Here is a 10,262-nt window from a genome sequence, read left to right on the forward strand (position 1 = left end):
TCAAAAGCATTTTTCCCACTTGGTGTCCTCAAAAATTCCACGCAGATTTTGAGATTAGTTATAAAAAAATGCTACTTTCATTTCTGCAACAGTTTGTGGCGCAAAGCTAAAATCGATTGGTATAAATGGAAAGTTACACAGACGAATTGTTGGTTTATGCACATGTATGTTACGTCTCGTGTCACAATGTTCGTTCCCGTACTCCTCCGAAACGGCTTGACCGATTCTAATGAAATTTTGTGACCATATTGAGTAGGTCTGAGAATCGGCCAACATCTATTTTTCATACCCCTAAATGTTAAGGGTGGTCCACACGATTTTTTTTGAATTTTTTTTTTAAATTTGTTGGATTATGAGTCATCATTAAAAAATACATACACGCTCAAATTTTCACCCATCTACGATCAACAGTTACTTTTGTATCGGGATTTTAATATCGGCAATACAACGTTTGCTGGGTCAGCTAGTGTAGATATAAAAAAATCAATTCAGCAATTAACGTTAGCTTGCCATAATAAATTCTGCAAATAAAGATCGCACCCTTACTGTAAGTCGTCACATTGATCATCATATTCGACTACTATAATTGCTTGAACATAACTTTGTTATAGTAGATGACTTAAATATCCGGATAACATAAAAAAGATTCGGCCGAGTATCGTTAATTTGCTCCTAAGATTTGAAGAGTACTGTTACTTTGTCATGGATTCCGTAATCAGAACTTAACTTAACTTTACCAAACTCTCACCAAACTGCCTTTAAAGTATATCCATTCGAATAAAAAAAGTCAAAACGTCAAAAAAATCGTTGAAATCGGTTGGCGCGATATTGAGTTATTCGTAATTTTATCATCCACATACGTATAGCAAATTTAAGGCTTTTAAGGTTTTCTCATGGATGCCATTGTCAGATCTGGAGCAAATTACCAAATGATAATGGGACCACATGGGAAGCACCAGCTTTCAAATAGAAAAAGATTCAATAAAATCGGTTCACCCAGTCGAAACTTTTGAGGTAACAAACATAAAAAACTGACGAATTGAGAATTTAACTTAAGTGAATTAACGTAGAGTAATGTACACAGATGGTCTGTGTCAGAATGTAGTACAATATATTACATTGTTGTGTGTTTTATATTTTTAATGGATGAGAAATTCTGTTAATGGATATTTGATGAACATCATGCAGTTGGTATTTATTTGTTCGCGAGGCGTTTATTGCGTTTGGAACACATTCTTCGTTAGTTATTTGACATTTTCGTGTTGTTGTGTAGTTTGTCTCATACAGAATAGTGAATGTTGTATTCACTTATTTAGTCTCTTAAAACGTAATTTATATATATTTACTTTTTTTAAGGGTTCCGTACCAAAATTGATACTAAGTGAAAACGATAATTAATCACCGATGTCCGTTTGCCAATCCGTTCGTCTTTATTTTACATTATTTATCAAAATTTTAAAATGATTACGTAGTTAGTCATTGAGGTAAAAGTGATGTATTGAACAGTTATTGCTGCCGTGTGTTCAAATATTTTAAATCTTGAAAAAAAACCAAATACGCTGGTACTGTATATTTTACCCTGTTTTTCCGATACCTTCAGAGATATATGAAAACGTTCAACGATTCTCTAAGTTTAAGATGACGTGAGAACGATCAAATAATTCAGAAACATTTTTTGTAAAATGGTAATTGAGTTGTAAACAGTTCATTAAGTGAATCGGGATGGCTTTCGTTCCTAAGGCTTTAAAACTGAATTTATTAACTGCGTAATGAGTATTGGAAAAAAAAAGTGAGGTTTTTATTAGAAGCATAAAAGATTTAAGGCGGTCATTACACGGCGTGCTTGGTTTATTGAGGGCTTGATGCTGGATAATGGAAACGCTCACTATTCGTTTTGTGTTGGCTCAAATAACGAAAATGGTGGCAATTACAATTTAAATTTACTTTAACACATTCGATAACGAAAGTATTTCATTGTTACTTATAAATAAGATAGGCAATAATGATAATAATATCAGTACTTTTTAACATATATTTACTTTCACTTTTATTCCACACATATATATATATATATATCGGCGCAAATACTACAACACGAATTGAAAACACGTGCACGTGCACCGAGCGTCATAAATACTGCCCCATTTCAAAACACGTGGATTAGCTCGTGCGCCGGGTCCTATAAATACAGCCGCACGGTCGACACTGGAGTTCCCCTCCGGCCTCCGCTAGCGTCCCGCCCGGCGGCGTCGGTCCCGCGACCGAGGCCCCCGGCGCCCGCGTCCGCGGCAACAGGTAGCAAAGGCGGCAGCACCTTTGCTTTCATGTTCGAACTGTCAGAGATGTTCGACATTGACGAAATAACAGCCCTGGCCAGCAGGCTCGATGCTGTCCGGGAAGACCCGCCGTCGCTCCTGCAAGTTATGGCAGACAACGGCAAAATATTCCGTGCCCTCACCGAAATAGGGCTAAAGTATAAAAACAACATTCGCGATGCCTAATAACGTAAGCGGACGGGTCAAACCACATACGCTCCGTATAGCGTATTTTAACGCCCAAGGCCTTAAGCCTCAACTAGACTTGGTGAAGGAGTTCGCTCACGAACATCAATTAGACCTATTCTTAGTGCAAGAGACATTTTTAAAACCACGTATACGCGATCCGCGTATCGCTAATTATAACTTAGTTAGGAATGATCGCACCACCCGTATGGGCGGCACCCTCATTTATTTTAAAAGGTCTCTACACTGTATACCTATAGATCCTCCGGTCCTCACTAACATCGAGGCCTCTGCCATCCGGGTCAGTATGGCGAATCACCAGCCGATCACTGTTATTTCAGCTTATCTTCCGCCGAACAAACAAATATTAGACACAGATATAGAAGCATTACTCGGCCACGGGGCCGCAGTCATAGTGGGCGGCGATCTTAACGCCAAACACTCCAGCTGGAACAGTAGAGCCACAAATAGAAACGGAATTTTATTAAACTCTCTCACAGACACGCGGAACTTTTCAGTAATAGCACCCGACGAACCAACACGTTATCCGGATAACGTCGCGCACCGACCCGACATTCTAGACGTTGCGTTACTTAAAAACGTAACGCTCAATGTAAATTCAATCGAGGTTCTTCACGAATTAGAGTCAGACCACCGGCCCGTCGTCCTAAATCTAGGCCCACCGGTTAACTTTCAACCACCGACGAAAACAGTGATCGACTGGCAACGGCTGGAAAAGGATCTCGAGTCTATCAAGTCCGACGACCTTGACCGTATACCGGACGTCATCGACTCGGTCGATACGGCTCACAGTGCTATCTCTCATGTGACGTCACACATACAGAGTAGGATCAAGGCCTGCTCCAGGCAGGTTCCGACGATGCAACCGCATCGCCTAAACCTGCCTCCAGAGGTCAGGAACTTACTCACACAGAAGCACAGAGCCACTAGACTTTACGACAGGTATCCGTCGGTCGAGAATAGGCGCCACCTCCGCTACCTACAGCGGGTGGTACGGGAACGTATCGCGGAACTCCGCGGCGAACGTTGGGACCGCTTGCTCGGCAACCTTAAGCCATCACATGTGGCTTTCTGGAAGCTGCCTCGCGCGTTCAAACAGGAGCCGCCCACTGTCATGCCTCCTTTGGACAGACCGGGACTGCAGCCGGCGCTCGATGACGATGAGAAGGCTGAATGCCTCGCCGATAGTCTCGAGAGTCAGTGCTCTCCAAATGCAGCAGCCGACCCGACACACGTTGACGAAGTTGATCGTGAAGTTGAACGTCGCTCCGCTCTGAGCCCTTCAGGCGACGTAATAAAACCCACCTCTTACGAAGAGGTGAAACTAATAATTAAGGAGCTTCACTCCAAGAAGGCCCCGGGGCCCGACACTATAAACAATAGGGTTCTTAAAATCCTACCCTCGACTCTTATTACTTTATTGGTTACCATTTTTAATATTCTATTGTCTAATAGCGCGTTCCCCGAACAATGGAAGGATTCCATTGTTATCGGTATCCCAAAACCCAATAAACCTAAAGCTAATCCGAGTAGCTATAGGCCTATTAGCTTAATTAACTCGATCGGGAAACTTTACGAAAGATTAATTCTCGCGCGTCTTAATCATTACATCGCGGAGCTTAACCTGATACCCGACATACAGTTCGGATTCAGAACCGCTCACTCGTGTCCCCAGCAGGCTCACCGACTCACCGAGTACATTCTCATACGACGTCAATTTCACGCTACCACGGCAGCCGTGTTTTTCGATGTCGCGAAGGCCTTCGACAAGGTATGGCACAACGGCTTAGTATTCAAGCTGTATCAACTGGGAGTGCCAGACAGGCTCGTGCGCATCATTCGAGCCTACCTTACCGATCGCTCCTTCCGATATCGAGTAGAGGGCACCCTATCCTCACCCAGACCCATCAGGTCTGGCGTGCCACAGGGTTCGGTCCTCTCTCCCACTCTTTTCTCGCTCTTCACGAGCGACATTCCCAAGTTTCCGAGTGTCCAGCTCGCTCAGTACGCTGACGACACGGCACTCTACTTCGGCTCCAACCGCTCAACCTTGAGCAAGAACATTAAAGTGCTTCAAGCCGCCGTCGATGAACTAGGCAACTGGTTCAGAAAATGGCGGATTGAAGTGAACCCCACCAAGAGTGCAGCGGTACTCTTCGGTAACGCGAATAGCATCCGCGCTAAAAAACAACTGACTGACGTTATTAAACTGTATGAAACACCCATACCGTGGGTGAAGGATTACAAATACTTAGGAGTCACGTTCAACAGCAATATGAACTTCAAGAAACATATTGATACGGTATGCAATAGAGCCCGATTTGTCCTCAGTCGCCTTTATCCACTTGTGTGTGGGCGAAGCAAACTTCCGCTCAAACACAAAGTGACGATGTACAAAACCATCGTACGGCCCATACTGTCATACGCAAGCGTCGTTTTCGCGCACACCCGACCGAGCTACTTACGCCGTTTGCAAGTAGTTCAAAATAAATTCACGCGCATGGCAACCGGAGCCCCGTGGTTCATCCGAAACGTTGACCTTCACCGCGACCTAGAGCTTCCGACAATAGCTCAACACTTCAAAGAGATCTCGCGACGCTTCTTTGACAAGGCGCCTAACCATCCCAACATCTTGGTTAGGAAGGCATGCGGGTACACTCCCCTTCACCATAGTCTCAACCCAATAAGACGTCCCAGACACGTAACGGTAGACCCGGATGACGACATCACCATCGCGAACGCGACACCCACACAAACACCGACACAGACACGCACACACCGCCTTCGCAGGCGTAGGCGCGGTCAACCACCGCAAACCACTGGCACTCGTCACTCTGACGATGGCCAGCGGCCCGCACCCTAGATACACCACACATTGTTTTGATACCCGACGAGACGTTAGTCCTCGTCCTGTAATCGCTTCACTACACTCACTCACACACGGACTGACTGACGGACTGACATACACGACTTACACAATCACAAACACACTCCACAAACAGACACAAACACAAACATACATGCACACAAACATTAACACTACTTACACACATACAAACATACATACATGCAATCATAAACACATACATACACACTTACATACATTACACAAAACATCACCACACTCGCCGGCGAGTGTGCTCTTATCACCTTTTCATCTTTCATCTTCATTTCATCTTCATTTTCATTCTCTCTCCTTCCCACAAGCACACAGCCGGTCTGAGGTTCGAGTCTCCTTAGGAGACGCCCCGCGACTGTTGTTGCATAGTCTTTGCGGCCTCCACGGCCCACGTCCTACTTCGCTGTGAAAGCCAGGGCTGCTAACAGCACAGAGGAGGTTTTAGTCGGTATGGGGTGTCCGCTTACGCGGACACTCGAGTCCGACATATTACGCCCCGTTCCGGGGCGTAAATACGTAACAGTATTTCCTCCTCTCAAAAAAAAAAAAAAAAAAAGACACTGGAGTCAGTCGTGCTCGGGCTGTCGTACGGTAGTAACACTCGTCATCAGAAGTGGGATACGACCTGATCAACTGCGACCAACCAGCAAAGGGACCGTTGGTAGATAACAATACGCCATTGGAAGCAGGGTCACAAGGACTGAAAGCATACCCATATTATGGAAATCAGATGGGAGGGATTCCAAGTCATTTCTTGATGCAAATGATGGAGACGATGCAGAAAATGTCGGTGCACTTATGTGCTTTATCTACCGAAGCGAAGATAAAGGATTCAAGTCCACTTAATTTGACTGGAACGAGTGCGCTGCAATGCGGGTTGGTTGACACTCGTGTATTAGTGCTGAGTTGTAGGTGGTACCCTGCAGCGCTGTTAGAAGCGCCATACTGTCAGAAAGAATTCTGATTCTGTGTCCATGTACGTTCTTCTTAATATTGCGCTGGCGGCTTCCTTGATGGCTACGCACTGACATTGGAAGATGGAGCTGTGTGTGCCCAAGGGTATGGAAGTGTGTATATTCAGTTCCTGTGAGAAGATGCCCGCACCAGTTCCAGTGGCCATTTTCGAGTCGTCTGTGTAAATTCTTACTTCATTTACACCTGACTGGTCAGCATCTTTCTCATATAGCTGCACAATTCTTCAAGAATCTTAAAAGCAGATCTCATGAGGCTACATAAGTCGCTCTCAACTATGTTAAATTACATGGCGTTTACGATGATCATTTCATTTTATGAAATAAGTTTAAATTTTATTTTTTTTAGTTTCATGTTTTAATGGATCCAATGGTGTCACTGTCTCGAGGTGCTACGAAGTGGCAACTACATTTGCTGCATAGCCTGGCGTGATGCATAGCGTCTATTGCAGAGGATGGAGCATCGTGAGGCGCATTTCGTCAATCGCGGAATCCGCTCTTGACGATGCAGTTTGGTGTCAGCTCGTGGTGCTGCAGGATGGCACCTGAACATGCTTATTTGCGTGGTATGCTGATAGACGCGCATACTTTGGTATGTTCTGATGGTTTGTCACGGCAACGTGTATGAAGGAAGACGAGATAATTTTGTAGAAGGGCACGGTTGCGTTGCAGTTGCCCTTGTTGTGGTTGCAACTGACTGTATGATGCACTAATTTTTAATCCGTCTGGCACCTCAAACTGGTGAACAGTTGACCGTATCGGCGGAAAACGAATTACCCACTCGCCGAGATCCTATTGCACAAGACACCCAGCCCATTCCATCAATCATATGAGAAAGGCTGTCACTGCAGCCACAGTAAGACTCAGTATGAGGATAATCAGAGTAAAGGGAAGTACCTCTATTCAATAATTTAAAACAACCAGACGAAAATCTTTTATAAATCCACGAGGGAGTCCTACGAGAAAAGTGCCTGAAACGTGGTACCTCTGGCTAACAACGTCATACATTTGTGATAACCACGTATGCTTGATGTATCCATCAGAGATACCGTTGGGACGCCTTGTGGAATCGTGAGTAGACACGTAGACGCCACAGATCCGTATGAATATCTGGAGAGTGGTACCTCAGAGAGAATCATGTCATAAACTTGGATAACAACGGACCCATGATGTATCCATAAGAGAACCATGGAGATACCGTTGGGAAGCCTTGTGGAATTATGATTAGACACGTACACACAACAGTGTCTGGAGCGTGTTATCTCTGACCTACTCACGTTACACACTTGTGCTAACCACGGACTCTTGATGAAAACACAATGTAAACAGTTTTATTCTATAATTCAAAACATCCTGATGAAAACCTTTTATTAATCTCCGAGAACTCTTCGAGAACCTCGGAAAAGCCTCTTAAAACTTTATATTTAACGAGAACTCTACGAGATCCTATGAGAATCTCCAAGAACTCTACGTGAACCACTGAGAACACTCAGTTATAATTATAGCATTTGTGTTTATGTAATTACAACAAAGCAACTCAAGTTGATAACAGATGCACTACTCAGAAAAACTTTCTATAATTGCAGGTCAACAAGAACCTACGAGAATCTGCGAGGACTCTGCGAGAACCTCCGAAACCTCTACGAGAACCTCCGAAACCTCTACGAGAACCTCCGAAACCTCTACGAGAATCTCCGAGAACTCTGCGAAAAACTACCAATCCTCTACGAGAATATCCGAGAACCTCCCAATTCGCTAAGAACATCTTTGAGAAATCTACAAGAACACTCAATCCTCTACGAGAAGTACGGACCTCTCTGGGAGGTCGTAACGCTGCCCGTTGAACAAACGAAAGAAATAAAATACCTACTCGTGTAGTTTTCTTTAGAAGAACCAATGAGGGATCTTCAGCAAGATAGCAATTGTGATGACGTCACACCTTTTAAAAACAATACAGAGGTTCTTTCCTCGTCATTATATATCCTGTTTATATTCAAACATTACGAATACCATCTTGGGAACACAGTTGGGAATACACACCACTTCCATGTATAATCTTATTTAATATTACTACTACCTGTCGTTAAGCTTTGATAAGTATTCTTATTTTTTTATGAAAATAAGGGACGAGACGAACAGGATGTTCAGCTGATGGTAATTGATATGCACCCATTGCAATGCGGTGCCGCTCAGGATTCTTGAAAAACCCAAAAATTCTGAGCGGCACTTTAATTGCGCTCCTCACCTTGAGACATAAGATGTTAAGTCTCATTTGCCCAGTTTACACTAGATACAGCGATCAAATTTCAGATCGAAACACAGTTAAAATTCTTGTCTAATATAATTAATTTATCTAATGCGAACTTACAGCTCGCACATAAACCTTAGATTTGCGAATATGTTTTTATAATATATATTGAGATAATTTTGTTCATAAAATAAAACAAAAAAAATAAAACTATGAATAAAAAAAAAGCGCCTTCTTGCGCGGTGCGTTCTGTCTGTATGACATGATCGCTTCAATTATTCTGGTATGCTCACCAAAAACAAGGCAAGACAAGTCTTCAAAACTACTTAAAAATTGAACTAGTGCAATAATTACGAACAAGCTTATCAGAAACGTTTAGTGATCTACTCCGATAAGTTGCTGAATAGCTAGATGTTAGTACTTTAAATTGGTGAATTGTATTCTTAAAGTAATCATGCACTGATCCAATGTAAACAGTAGAAAATAAATTTTAAGCACGAAGATCTATACAGATTAATAGTCCACTTAATAAAAAAAAAGCATCTCAGTATTAATCAATGTTAAACCGTTCAGCTATACTTATCCCGTTATAAGAGCAATTTTGATATTGATAAGCCCGTGTTTGAAGGATGGATTGCCAAAAATGTTAATTAAGCACCTGCACGATGACATCTCAAGACTCATAGACTGGATCAGGGAGAAAAAATTGAACTTCAATCCTGCTAAGTGTCTTAAGTTTTACCCGAGCCAGTAAACCTATATTGTATAATTACATGATAGGCACGGATACAGTTCAGCGTGCCTTATGAGTTTTATAAGATATCGTAAATTTAATGCAAGCGCAAATAAATAATCTTTTCTTAACATTAAACTTCAATTATTAGCGAAATATAGAAAGAAGAACGAAGAGAAAATAAGTTAAATAACGTAATTTATTAAGCTTACGGAACTTGTGTTATTGCGGTTATATTTCAACAGAAAAATACAGAGTTCTTACAACAGACGTTGGTATTATATGTGTAATTCACTAAAAATAATTGCAGAGGCTTCGCAATAATTTAGTTAAGATTTTATTTTACAGTAACAACATAATATATAAGTTTGTAACACATAACAACTTATCATTTTATATTTTCAACAAAGTTATTGTAAAAGGAATAAAGAAATAGGAAATGAAAAAGGCGTGGTATCATGGCGCGTGTATTTGTTATATTTATTTATTTCAAGGAATATCAACAGCTATTAACACAAAATAAAAATACAATAAAAACTTAGAGCTAATTACAGATATTCACTAATAGACAATAGAAGTAGTAAGAAGCAAAATTATAAAGAGTAAACATGTAAAATTATAATCTAATGGATAAGCACACTTGATATTCACAGGTTAGGATTCAAAAAATGTTTTCATGGTACATTGTTTCATTGCTTTGACAGTTGTATTAAAATATCCAAATTAATTATTTCACAGCTTAGTTTATCACAGGTGGAGCTAGCTCGCAAGATATAACTATTGCTCCGGTAGTTAGTAGATCATTGAGTTACATACAATAAACGGCTATAGCGTAGTGCAGTTGACGAAGTTCTCAATGAAATTGTCGAAAGAAGATCTGGACAATCTA

This window comes from Leptidea sinapis, chromosome 11 (assembly GCF_905404315.1).
Source record: "Leptidea sinapis chromosome 11, ilLepSina1.1, whole genome shotgun sequence".
In the NCBI taxonomy this organism is placed as follows: Eukaryota; Metazoa; Arthropoda; class Insecta; order Lepidoptera; family Pieridae; genus Leptidea; species Leptidea sinapis.